The sequence below is a fragment of the Lygodium microphyllum genome, chromosome 5, assembly GCF_053477565.2.
Source record: "Lygodium microphyllum isolate KBCC chromosome 5, Lygodium_microphyllum_v1.1.10, whole genome shotgun sequence".
NCBI classification, from domain to species: Eukaryota; Viridiplantae; Streptophyta; class Polypodiopsida; order Schizaeales; family Lygodiaceae; genus Lygodium; species Lygodium microphyllum.
Window position 1 is genome coordinate 134468221 of NC_141139.1, and position 14630 is coordinate 134482850.

The following is a 14630-nucleotide window of genomic DNA, read 5'->3' on the forward strand; positions in this document are numbered from 1 at the left end:
TTTCATATTTATGGCAGTGTGGAAGGTATCCCAAGTCTCAAGGAGGAGAGTAATGAACAAGAACGTAGCATTGATATTTTCCTCAAAGGTGATCCCCTACAAAGTAAGCTAGCTAGAAATGGAATGAAACTCATTCAAGTGAGTTGATGTAATAGTGACTTCCTTCATATGAAGATCTATGAGTTTCTTAAGCCAATATAATTGCAAATAAGGGCTTTGGTTATCATAGAGACCACGTATATTCTCCCATAGCTCCCAAGCACCACCCTCAATCCCAATGACATTAAAAATAAGCCTACTTTAACAAAGACAAAATAATGGTGGACTTGTATAACTCATCTAGATCAGCCCAAGCCTCTACATCAAACTCCTTGGTTTTTATGTCTTTGCATTTCACAGGTCAAGTTTGCTTATTTTCAACCAAAATTTGCCATATGTGGGTCTTCTAATAATTGAAGTTGTTTCCACCCAACTTATCTATGTTAAAAACTATAGTATCACCATAAGCATATGCCATCATAACTGCAAAGCAAAGAGTGAATGAGCTATTGTAATAACAATAAAATAACCCCAAAATTAGCCCAAAACTGAATGCAAGAGGAGGGGTGCAATCCAATGTGTAGCTATCCACAAAATAAATGCACTAGAGTGCATGTAACAAGTGTATGCTCTCAAAGAAACTACTCAAAACTAAATTTCAACATGGTTGTCCATAAAAATGTAGTAAATGAGTGCATAACTATAGGCCAAAGAACAAAATACAAAGCTCCCATTACCATAAAAATATGAGTAGCAACCAGAATATACAATTCAATTAGCAGTGTTAAGAGAAAGCATAAACCACCTAGGTACCAAATGTTGTCAAAGACCTGAAGATGTTAGTACATAGATGCAATCCTAAGTGTTGTAGTAGAATGTACATAAGCCAACTATGCATAAGAGATTTCCAAAAGCAAGAGAGATCCATCAATATGTAGCTAACTCACTATATATGAACAGTGAAGCTTAAGTATATAGCTAAGCCTGCATCCAAAGCTGACAAACCCAAGGAAGTACCAAGTATACAAATCAAAGGTATATCAGCCCATAATCATCAATGCCTACATGGATAGTGTATATCAAAAGCAACTGAGCATATATGCATAAGTAAGAGACTTCCACTATCTTGAATAAAGCAAATTCTGCAATGAGAATGTCAAAGTACTCCCATTAGAACAAAATTTGCAATAGCAAAGAGCAATGCAAGCTCGAGACATAAATGTCATAGCATTAGGGAATCTAAGAGGCATCAAATGTAAATCTAGAAGCATACTTATAACATAAGTGACCAACATTGTAACCAATCAAACTTGAAAGTAGGTAGCTAATACAAGTGTGTGAATATTTGAGTTCAAGACCAAATCTCAAAGCTAAATGAGAGCATATCCAAGCTTGTACATCAATGGCAAGCATCCATGAGTCCATGTAGCATCCCCATGTAACATATAAGCACCAAATACATCAAGTACATAAGCATTTATTGTGTATACTTGCTTCCCACTGGATATTATGTCAAAGAATCTTCCAAATCCTAAGCTAACCAAGCCCTAATTGATCCAAAAAGCTTTCTCAAGTTTCAATACAACATCATCTCAGTATCATAAACTTGCCCCACAAGCATCAATAGAGCATTAAACAATCAAATACTTATTGTAGTGAGCTACAGTTTTTCCTTGAACATTCAAGCAATGGCTGATCCAAAGCTCCACAAATGATATTCGAGTCAAACGCAAAGGAAGCTAGAAAGGACCACCAACTACTAGGCAATGAGTAGTAAGAATTGTAGGGAGCAATGACTAAGGTAGTACAAGTAAGAAGTAATGAGCAATAAGAATTGTAGGGAACAAGGACTAACATAGTACAAGTAGGGAACAAGGCTAAAACTGCATCAAAAAATGCAAAATGTCTCTTGAGCCCTCTCTTGGATGTTCCTAATCAAGTTGGAGCTCTTGGCAATGGTAAATGGCCTCACAAAGGCTAGGAAATGACTTGGAAGGTGGGGAGATGATCCGAAAGCAATGGGACTAATGTATACCTCAATGATGGCTACCATGGAAGTAAGAATGAAGCTCTCTTTACAAGCTAAAGTTAAGGCCAATAAAGCTCGCAAAGGCTAGGAAATGAGCTAGAAATGTGGGGAGATGATGCAGGAGCAATGGGGCTAACATATATCTCAATGAGTGGCTACCATGGAAGCTAAGAATGAAGCTCTCTTCCTAAGCTAAAGTGAAGGCCGACAAAGCTCCTCAAATGCCAGCATTGATGCCAATTGAAAGGTGAAAGGATTGAGTAAGAGCAAGAGCACAAGTCGAAGCAAGCAAGAGCTATAGAGGTTGGAGAGAGAGAGAGAGAGAGAGAGAGAGAGAGAGAGAGAGAGAGAGAGAGAGAGAGAGAGGGTATTATGGGAACTCCAACATTCACAATGTGTGGCATGCCTTCCCTTTATATACATGCATAGGTATATTAGCCTATCATTTTAACAACTAGTCGTAAAAGTGAGGGTTATATCCAAATGCAATGTAATGATCCATATCTTGTGGCCATATGCTGACATGGGTAATGTAGATCATGACATTGCTAAGAGGTCATTTGAATCCAATTTGCTAGCAATATGGAGCTCCTCCTCACTAAGATTCTAGCCCATGTATGGATATAGTATGATGTTATCATCTAATGGCATGTCAGATGTTAAGGCAAGGACCCAAAACAACATTGGAGCAATATCAGTGGGGTCATACAAACATTTTTATGTCACAAAGTTGTCCAAAATTGGTCATGATTTAACAACCCACTCATTTCCCTTATGCTTGTAGGGTAATCCATCATTGGAAAAGTAGAGGCTCGAATTGTGCTAAGCCGTCCACATAGCAAGATCCTCATGTTTCATGTTGATGCATTATGTTTGAAGGAGGTAATCAGATGCTCCTTTAAGGCTTTCTCTCATGAGATTTGGGTTGCGATTAGTTTGAGAAGGCCTTGATAAATATGAGTTCAACCTATGATGAGCATGGTAGGGACTTTACATCTTTTGTCACGTTCTCATCTAAGAGACTTAGGTCAAGTCATTCATAGATGCCAGCAAATGAGGTGAAGGTATATCCATCCTTCAAATACGTGACTATGCTATTATCAATTCCATAGTCATAGAGGCAGCTAGTCTAAGAGGGATTGTCTCTTGTAAGAGGATCGTAGGCCTACATGTGGATCTAGCTTTGTTGGGTTGGTCTACTTGATAGGAGTAGCTAGTTGGGTTGTGTCAATGCGTTTCAGTTGTGGTAAGGACATCGTTAAAGTCAGATGGGTCTTCCATAGCAACCTTTTGTGAGTTGGTTTGAGGATTTGCATGAGGTGCAATACTTGTAGCCATTGGCTTTGCCTCATAGCCAATGGCACCAAACACAATAATAGGGCAACTCCAACTTGGTGGGAGTGTGATCCGTATCTCCTTGTAGCTCTCCTCATGGAGCTCAAAGTGTGGGTTGAAGTCATTTGAATGCTTCCTTCCTTCTAAAGACTAATTGAGATGCATCACCCAACATGGGCACTGTGGGGCTTGTCTTTTTGGTTGTTGGAATTAGATCATCCTGACATTAGGTATTTGGGGTATTTCGGGTGTGATACATGATATATTTGGTAGCCATATCCATGTGCTGTCGAGATAGTAGCATCCTTTAATAGGACCCATCTAACTTGGTTGTGGTTGTGATGTTGACATTGCCTTCTTGCTTGGTAGGGAGTAGAAATTCATGATTAGTCAATACAAGATTGGGCCTCTCCTTTTGGGTGTGGTGTCTCAAGTATCCATTTGACAGGTTAGATTTGGCTAAGATGTTCAACTCACTACTATGCTTTGGGTTGTTTGTGCTTTGAGCAACTCATTGAGGAGGATATCACCCTTCTCCTTAGGAGTTGTACTAATTGAGGTTAAGCACATCGATGGCTTTGCTTTTGCAAAGGAAGCAAGTACTCTCTTGCTAAAAGTTGTGATTGTCTTCATGTTGGGTTACTCCAAGTGAATACACTACCTTTCAAAATTAATCACACACTTGGTATGTCATTTAAATGAGCAATCCAACAATACCTTGTTTCCAACTCCTTTTATGTTAGGTAACGCATAGAAGATGGTAGGTAGTCTTTCAATCTCAGCAATCAACATTATTTGCCACTTTTCCAACGCTGCATAAGGAGTGTCTCTATATGGATTCACTAGTAGTTGTAATTAGTGGAGGTTTCCCAAGGCTCATCCAATCATCATATGTCATGACTAGCACATTCATCAATCATGGCATCGATTTTGTGTGATTTCCTTACTATCATCTTCAACTAAGATAAGCAACATGTATTGATTCTTCATCTTCAGGGTCAAGCTCAGCAATTTTGATAACACACGTGGCAATTGGTTCAATGCCATTGGAGGTTTGTGCAGGGGTATACTAGTGGATAGCATCTTTTGATTTCGCTACCATTGAAAAAACCTATGCCTTCACTGTCAAGTGTTTCAAGTGTCAAATCACTAGTTCTACTGAGTGATCACATGTGGAAAGGACTTAGGTACCTAAACTTAATTTTTTGTTTATGGACCTTGATACAATAAAGCAACACTAGGTCACCTTTTGTAATAGAGTAAAAGTGCCTAAATGCCTTAGAGAATATTTAGCCTACTAGGGTTAAGTATAAAAGGCTAAGTTGTAACTAGCCTAGCATCTTTTTGCCATTTTACAACATTACATGTTTGAGGTCTCAACCTCCCACCAACTAAGAAGGTGAATACTCTTGGCCACTATAGCTTGGGGTGCATACCATGTTGTAGCCTTTCATCATTTAATTCTCACCCATTTATGGTAATATCATTTCATGCCTAGGCACCTTGGCTATGGTTTCTTGGCATTTAGTCTATTTCATTGTATTTTCAATTTGATGGTTACCCATGGAAATTAGCTTCTTTACATTGGTATCAGAGCACATCTTTGATCCAATGGGAAGGTCATTTTCATGGTGAATCTAGTTACAATTTAGGCACAGAGTAACTGGAGGATAAGAATTAGTCACAAGATTTGATTCAATTAAAATCGTGACTAGTTAAGGTCTCTGCAGTAAGCCATGACTAAATTTGATAGTCTTGAAGAAAGTCTGAAGAAATAATGTTGGATTTATCATCATTTTAGTGGTTCATGGTCAATTTGGGACCATTTTGAAGAAGCATGGACTTAACTAAAGCCTAAACAAGGTTTAGAGAGGTTAAACCGTGGTTACTTTTTGGATCAAGCTTCTCTTTCCTATTTTCAAGCTTCTTGCTGAAAACTGCCATGGAGATCTCTTCTCATTTCTCTTCAAGCTACCTACTGGAGATGATTCTTAATACCTGGGCAACCTATGGACTACCAATTTGATGGTTCTTCATCAAGATTATCACCACGTGATGTAGGAGAAGCTTTTGGACAATTTGCACTAGTTTTCAACATGTTGTTGACCTCTTGAATCAGTTCACAACCTCATCCTGAAGCTGTGCCCTCTCTTTCATGATCAAATGCAGCCCTAACCAGAAGTATTAGTCATCTCTTACTTGACATTTCACTTTCCTTCAACCTTGAAGCTTCCTTCACAACACTAGCTATGGCTAAAAATGGACAACATGAAGATTTCAACAATTTCTTGAAGTCTTGAGTTAATCTTGGTCTCTTTTAGCTTCAAGAAGTGGAAAGCAAGCATCTACAATAGACATTGGGCAAATATCGAAGCTTCCAAGCAAGATTGAAGTATTTTACTCGTCTCAAATTGGAGAAAAACACTGCAACCATCAATCTAACCCCGGGAAGGTTTAATTGAATATATTTAATAAAGATTGGGCTTACATTGAAGAATTTCTTCAAGATTGAAGGCATTTCTAGCCTCTTCTACATGGCAATGTCTGAAAATTATTGAAATCTTTGATTCTAACAAGAATTTACACTCTTCAAAGTTCAAAGGATATTCTCCAACAAGCTATTGTAGACTTCTATCAAATCATTGGCTTCTCTTGATTGCATTGGAGCAATCTTATTGATCGGGAACTGAAGATTTCATGGGAGCAAACATATTGGACAAAGCTTTCTTGAAGTTGGTCTTATAATATTCAATCTTGGTCCATTGATGGTGGTTTATGTTGAATATTGATTGGTTGGATTCATCTACTACTCTTTATCAACATTAAAGAGATAATTCTATTTCTTTCATCTTAATCTCTCTTTTTATCCAATTGTTGAATCAGTTATATTGTTCATAAGAGAGATTGAGTGTAATAGAACCTCTTAATTCGCATTGAAGGGCATGTAGAATTCAACCTAGGATTGATTATGATTGCTTGATGAATTTCTTTTCTGGCCATTCAAATGTTGATGCTAAATTGATTGCATAAATGCTACTCATTGCCTACTTAACTTAGATTTTTGTTGGATGATTGAATTTTGATGCTATAGGACTGAAATAATAATGAAAATGGTAAGTGGGAATATTGTAAAAGAAGTGAGTCGCTGTAAAATGGTAATGCCCTATCCATAGCCCTTTCAATTCAGTCATTTCCTAATGCCTGCTTGCATTTCATTGAAGAATTTAAAGGCTTTTTCAGTCAATGCATAGAATCCTTTTTTGATTAGCCATTGGAATGTGCTTGCCATGTTGGTTTCCATGAGGAAAAGCGGATGCCAGGCGAGTCAAGAAGACAAAAGAGAGGTGACCCTCCCTTCCCGATTAAGACCTTGAAGGGGTGCACAACCCGACTTGAGGTGGAACTTTGCATACCCCTCTTGTCTTGGAGCCCATGCAAATTTCAAATTTAGGTGTAGATACATTCTCCATTATCAGAGTTTGGAAGTAGTATAGTAGTGATCAACCCTATTTAGGATACCACAGGTGATTGAAGGTTCCATTGGAACAAGATTGGCAAAGGTGCAGGGCATCTCCTATTTTCAGGATACCTAACATGTTGGACAAAGTTTTTTAGAGGTCATACAGTAGGTACATACCAATCTACAGGTTATCCTTGAGTCCTACAAGTATCCCATAACCTTCTTCTAGTTGCTACAATCGTTTACAAGGGTTTCTTCCACTTAAGGTATTCCTACAGGGTTAAACAAGGTACATACATGTGGTGGACAGGGTGTAGAAAACTCCTGTGTAGACTTGAAGATTCAATTACAGAAAAAAATTTCCTAATCCAAATTGAAAACTTGATAGCTTCATTTGAAGAGGGGATCCTAAAATTTGATTTGAACAAAAAATTTTAGCGATCCGATATTGGAAGCTCAAGTTATTTTGCTGACTTTCTAACACTAGGTATACTAAGACAACACCTAAACAACATATAGGGGGACATTGTTTGACATTGTTCCACCCAAAGTATCCAACCTAAGTCCATATCTTTTGAAATTTGATATATCCCCATATAATAAGCTTCCCATAGAGCTATTAAGCATTGGGATTGGTGCTATTTTTTGGGAAAATGGGGGATTAATTGACAAACTGTCTACTACTACATCACTATCTCCTAATGGCCAGGAATAAGAAGAAAGACCCATTATTGAAGCATTGAATGATGGTCTCATGGACTTTCAAGGGGATCAAAAATACACAAATGAAGCCCATAAAGTTTAACAAATAGATGAAGATTTAAGTATTGGGATTGCTTACAACATACATCAAGGATGGCATGACTTACATGAAGTGCATGCAGTAAATGATTACCTTTTACTGTTAAAAGAGTTGGGACATATCAATGAAGGCCTTTCTAAGGATTTGAAGACTTTGAATGAAGGATTAACATATATGAATCAAGTTTTGTTGCGAGGGATGACACAAGTAAACAAAGGAATCTCTAATTTGCAGCAAAGCAACAAACCTTTATTCCAAAGAACTCATCTTAGCCATAAAGGAAATTGGGAGCAAGCCACAAAGGGAACCTCAAACTATTGAAGATTCCCATGCAATCCCCTTTGTTGGTAATCCTTCCCATCCAAAAAAAGAGAGTTCTCAACTAGCTATGTACACATTTGGAAGGGGAGAACCATCTACAGTGAGGGGCAACCATCATCCTTCACAAATCCAAGTCATTCATATCCCAAGGCCTCGATTTAGCAGCCCAAAAAATAATCATAGGCATAAAGGGGAATAAGACAACACTCAATGGGATAATGATTATCATGGATGTGACCCCTTCTACAAGGCTTTTTATCATGAGCCCTCAAAGGTACAAAAAGGAAATGCAATCAACAATCAAGTTCATGAAAGTGGAATGTATGATGAGCAAGATCAACCCATGACATCCCAAACCAAGAGCATGTTTCAAATGGTCAACCCTTATTTCATGGTTTTGGACCACCTACTTTTAGGCAAAACTCATGGGATAAAGATACATGGAGGCAATATTCTTATGGCAGCCATCTTACAATGAAAAAGAATATAAGAAAAAGATCAATATCACTAATTTCAAAGGGGATAATGCTCCATCTTCCAAATGGGAGGAGTGGATTAATAATCTTGAATTGTACTTCACCCTTTATATCCTAGAAGTGAACAAGCCGATATTTATTTCGCGGCTCTTCATCTTGAAGATTATGCCCATACTTGGTGGTGTTGCATGCACAAGATTGGGCAAAACTTTGCCACTTGGGAGGAGTTCAAGCAAGCAATGATTGATGTTTTTATTTCTCCTTTGGAAAAAAATAAAACCCAAAGAAGATGGTATGCATGTGCTCAAAGAGGAATGTTCATTAGAGACTATTCCAACACCTACTTGAATCTCTCCATGTATGTTGAAGGCATTTCAGATTTTGCTAAGCTGAATAAATACATTTTTTGTCTTGGCACTGCCCTATCATCGAAGGTGGGAGCTCAACAACCAAAAACATTATATAAGGCCATACAATTGGTTGAAAGATACTCCTTGAAGTATAACAGAGATGCAAAAAATTTCCAGCAAAGGAGTATGGGCAATAATATCTCCAATCAACCTACAAAATATGGGCAAGTTTTTAGCCAATTAAGAGACTCTTTTAAACAAGAAAACAAGGGTTATAATAGTCAAAATAGTTATAACAACAAAGTGCCAACTTTTTCCAATGTTTATGCTTCTAAATAGGGTGAAATTTATGCATAGAAATAGGGGCAAACTTTCATAAATGTGGCCAAGACAAAAGGCACTTTTTCAAGAGCTGAAAATGCTCCTAAACTGTCCCAAAACAGTTTTAACAGCAACTTCCTTCCTCACGATAAGCTTAGAGAAATGCATGCAAAAGGATCATGCTTCAAATGTGGGGAGAAGTGGTCACAAGATCATAAGATGAAGTGTAAAGCTAAGAACTCAAAAATCCATATGGTGATCACTCAATATGTGAAAGTTGAAGAAGAAAATGATGAAGAGGGAAATTTACAGCATGTTGTTGCATAGCCAATTGTTGAAGAGATTCATGAAGAAGAGCATGTGACTAACGAAGGATTCTACAATCCCATGGATGGATTTCCATTTGATCCAGGTGGCACTCATGATTCTCATGCTTCTTTATGTACCATCTCACATGATGTATGGACTGGTTTTGCAAATGAAAAAATACACTTAGACTCAAAGGTTTCATTAATGGCAAGGTTGCACATATTTAGTGGATATGGGCAGCAACACTCATAGCTTCGTCAACACCAAATCTTTGAATGGACTGAAGTTGCTACCCATTGATATGGATTCTTCCTTGTGTTGATACAAGTTACCAATGGTGCATATGAGTCTATTAGAAGTGTGTCCATGTACTTTGATTCAACTATCGTCCTCTTGCACAATACAAGTGGACTTCATCACTTTGGATATGGGGTCTATTAACATTGTTATTGGATATAAATGGCTAAAGACACTTGGAAAATTCACTTTAGACTTGGAGCAAATGAAAATGGAATTTAATTGGCAAGGACAACACATAGAATTGAAAGGCATAGACCACAAACATATATAACTTATTTTCATGAAGAATTTGTGAAAGGAAATCAATGCCAAGTCATGTATCTTCACTCTTTTGCTTGCAAACGTAGATGAAGAGCAATCATCAAATCAACCATCTTCTTTCACAAAGAAAAGGGATCCAAGATTGGAATAGCTATTGGAGGAATACAAGGATTTATTTCAGCTACCATCATCTTTACCTCCAAAGCGAGAGGTTGACCATCCTATATGATTTGTTGCCTAACACAAAGCCCATCAACAAACCTCCCTATCACTTATCCAAATTTGAAAGGGAAGAAGTGGAGCAACAAGTTGAAGAATTGCTGCAAATCGGTTTAATTCAACAAAGTCAGTCACCATGTGCCTCTCTCGTGCTCTTAGTTAAGAATAAGAATGAATCATTTTGCATGTGTATTGATTATCAAGATTTGAACAAGTCAATGATTAAGAATAGGTATCCTATTTCCTGAATTGATAATCTTTTGGATGAGCTTAAAGATGCAAAGTTCTTCACCAAAATAAATCTTCGATTGGGTTATTATCAAAATTTAATGAAGGAAAAAGATGAGTTCAACATAACTTTTAGGATTGAAAGAGGATTATACCACTTCTTGGTTATGCCATTTAGACTTTCCAATACAACCACTACATTTTAAGCCCTCACGAGTAAAATATTATAGCCCTTCTTGTTTAAAACAGTCCTTGTTTTCTTTGATGATATCCTTATCTATAGCAAATCCAAGGATGAGCATTTGAAGCATATACGCGAGGCCTTTGACACATTACAAAGACACATACTCTTTGCCAAGATGGTGAAGTGTTCTTTAATGGAAGATGAAGTTAAATACTTAGGTCATGTTGTGGGAGAGCAAGGCATTAGAGTAGATCCCAATAAGGTAAAATGTGTTAAAGAATGGCCTACTCCTTCGAATGCAACCTCCTTGAGAGGATTCCTTGGGTTATCATCCTTCTATAGGAGGTTCATCAAGAATTATGCTCATGTAGTGGCTCCATTGACAGATAGACTCAAAAATGAGGATTTCTTTTGGGACTACATCGCTTATCAAAGTTTCGATGTGCTGAAATCTCTCTTAATTTCAGCACCTATCCTTGTATGCCCAGATTTCTCTAAGGAGTTTATCATATGTGTGGATGCTAGTGGAAGAGGAAATTGGGATGTTTTATGTCAATACCATGGAGTCATAGCTTATGAGAGTTGAAATCTTGATGAAAGGAGCATCAATTATATGTTTATGAGTAAGAGATGTTAGCAATATTGCATGCTATTAAAAAGTGACATCATTACATCTATGGCAACCATTTCAAGGTCAAAAGCGATCATTGTGTGCTAAAATACTTCCTTTCACAACCAAATTTGTCTCCCAAGCAACAAGATGGTTAGCTACTCTTCAAGGAGATGACTTTGAGCTATCTTATATGGCTGGAAAAGACATTGTGGTGGTGGATGCCTTATCAATAATGTGGGCATGTTCTACCTCTACCATTTCAATAGTGCATAAGTATTGGATCCATGTCATTCAAGAAGAGTATTCGCTTGATGAGAAAGCATCCAAAATGATGAAGGAATTTTAGCAAGGCAAAGGAGAAGAGTATCCAAATTATAAGTGGCATAATGGTCTTTTATGATATCAAGGATGGGTTTTCTTGACTCCTCAATCATCTTTCAAAGACGACATTTTACAAGAGATGCACTCTTTTGAAGCATTATATGATTAAAAGGTTCAAGTGTCTTCTGCATTGTTTCATGATGATGTAAAGTTAGAGAAGATGGAAGCTCTTATAAAGCAATGCAAGGACAATATTGGAAAAGCTCAAGAGACAATGAAGGCCTATGTGGATGAGAAAAGAAGACACGTGGAGTTTGATATAGATGAATGGGTTTTCTTGAAGGTTTCAAAATCCTATTATGCTTCTCTTAAGGGAGGACATAATAAACTTGCTCATAGGTATTATGGTCCATACCAAATAGTTAAGAGAGTTGGGGATTTTGCCTATCAACTTGATTTACCTTCAACTACTCGCATCCACAATGTCTTTCATGTATCTTAGCTCAAGAAATATGTTGGCCCTAAAATCCAAGTTCTTGAAGAACTACCTCCCCTTGATGAAGATAGTTTGATCATATATGAACTTGGAAAGATTATTGGTAAGCGGGAGAAAGTTCTAAGGAACTGAGTTCTTATGGAGTATCTTAGTAAGTGAAAGGGTTTGCCTATGGAAGAATCTTCTTGGCAACATGCTTCTTATTTCAAACAATTTCCATGGCTTCTTCAAGAGGATAGTTCATTCATTGGACAGTAATCAACTTGCTGAACTAAATTTATGTTCTGAAGTTAAATGCTTTATCTTCATCAAAATTTGATTTTGATAGATGGCTGGATACCACATATTGTCCTCTACATTTCTATACCTCACATATGAAAATTGGACACTTCTACTTCAAGATATGGCCAGATTTGTACTACACCCTGTTTTGAACACCCTACAACAGTTTGTTCCATTTACATGGTCTTTCTTTATTGACTTATTTGGTCTTCTTCAGCATGGACTCCTATTTCAACATGACCTCGTCTATCTCAAGCTATTTTTGTGCTCATCCTCATATCTTGTTCCCAAATTCAGCTTTGAGGACAAAGCTCTTTTAGGTTGGGATGGCTTGTAATACAATAAAACTGTCTAAATGCCTTAGCTAATATTTAGCCTACTAGGGTTAAGTATAAAAGGCTAAGTTGTAACTAGCCTAGCATCTTTTTGCCTTTTTACAACATTACATGTTTGAGGTGTCAACCTCCCACCAACTAAGAGGGTGAATACTCTTGGCCACCATAGCTTGGGGTGCATACCATGCTGCAGCCTTTCATCATTTGATTCTTAGCCATTTATGGTAATATCATTTCATGTCTAGCAAGCTTGGCTATGGTTTCTTGGTATTAAATATATTTCTTTGTATTTTTAGTTTAATGGTTACATGTGGGAATTAGCTTCTTTGCACCTTTTTGGAAATATATTTGTGTAACATTCTCATTAAAACCAAGCCTTCCATTGACCTTTCTCACAAATGCTAACATGCATTGTTAGTAACCTTATTTCAAATAATCATTCTAGCTCCACCAAGTAGATGGTCTGAGCTTCCTAACCTTTCCATCTCTTATGCATAGCCACTATTAAAGAACAAACAATTTAACAAGCATGATGGCATTAGTGCCACATGTTAGTTTAAATGGAGTTTGGCTAGTTGTAGTCTTTGTAAGCTATATGATACACCCACAATGCTACCATAAGTTTATTATCCTAGTCACTCCGAGAAGCTAAGTCTATCTTGGTTAACGTGTTGATTAGGAAGTCGAGCCTTTTCTATTTGGCTATATGATATTCCGTTTTCTCATGCCTTAACAATATATTAGTCCTGTATTGGTAAGGTCTGCTTAAAAGAGATCATCCTCTTTGGAAATTCTAAATAAGTGTGGATCCGGAGACTATCTGCAACATCATTCCTTACGGGTTCTCCATTAGGTACTCGAGACTAATGATTGGCCATATAGTCTTATGTCCCTTTTCTTACAACCATTGAGAAATCAATTTCGAGTAGGAATATACATATTGTAGTGCATGGCTTATTTACAAGATATAGCATAGTCTAATGGTCCACAAAGAAGGTGCCCTAGGTTTTATCACAATATATTTCAATCAATCCATCGACGAGTAGTGTCTATGCCTTCTTAGGTTTGGAATCAACAATAAAAAAATTTATTACATGCTCATCGGTGTCACAGTCAATCATCGTGAGTTCTATGCTTAAGGCCTCTTCCTTGAATGCACACTCATCCCTTTGAGGAGAAATTTGAGGTCAAAAAAGAAGTAATCACAAATAGCATACATAAGGTGAGAAGCCTAGAGAAGGAAGCGATCCTTTGAAAAAGTGTAACTACTATAGGATATAACAACTTGGATAGACACCTAGAAAGGTGTAAAAAGCACTACTTGAAGAGAAGAAACTTGATTAAGGTTAGTTACACACCAAATGGCAGACACCCACTTTGCAACTGTTAACCAATAAAAGTACTTCTTTAGGGGTTGGGTGCCTGAAGTTTCTTGACACACATGAAGAGGACATGACCTATTGTTTACCTACTCAATAGGTGAACTCCTTGCCCATTAGGAATTTGAAACCCCTACTGTGAGAAAAACAAAGAACATGCAAGGCATATTAACTCCATGATCCAACACAACACCCTCTCTGATTAAAAAACACAGCCTAACTATTACCATACTTGATTGCACGTGTCTTTCTAGTATGAAAACGTCTAAGCTTGGATAAAAATTCCTAAATGAGTGCAATAATGAAATAACTTTGCTATGAGGTGGACAACAATGCATGATTCGTAGGCTCGATTCACATACTTTTGGATAACTTTTCCCTACAGGGTTGTATTTTGACATGCCATGAAATGAAGTATCCAAAAAACTTTTTGTGCATGGGCAATTTCGATCGTCGTATCCATGCCGCTTACATTCTAATGCAAAACACTTTTCGTGTTGGTGTAGATGTAAACATGTGATCTATGCAACGCTTGGCAATGCTCCTTCCAAGAAACCAATCACCTTTTGT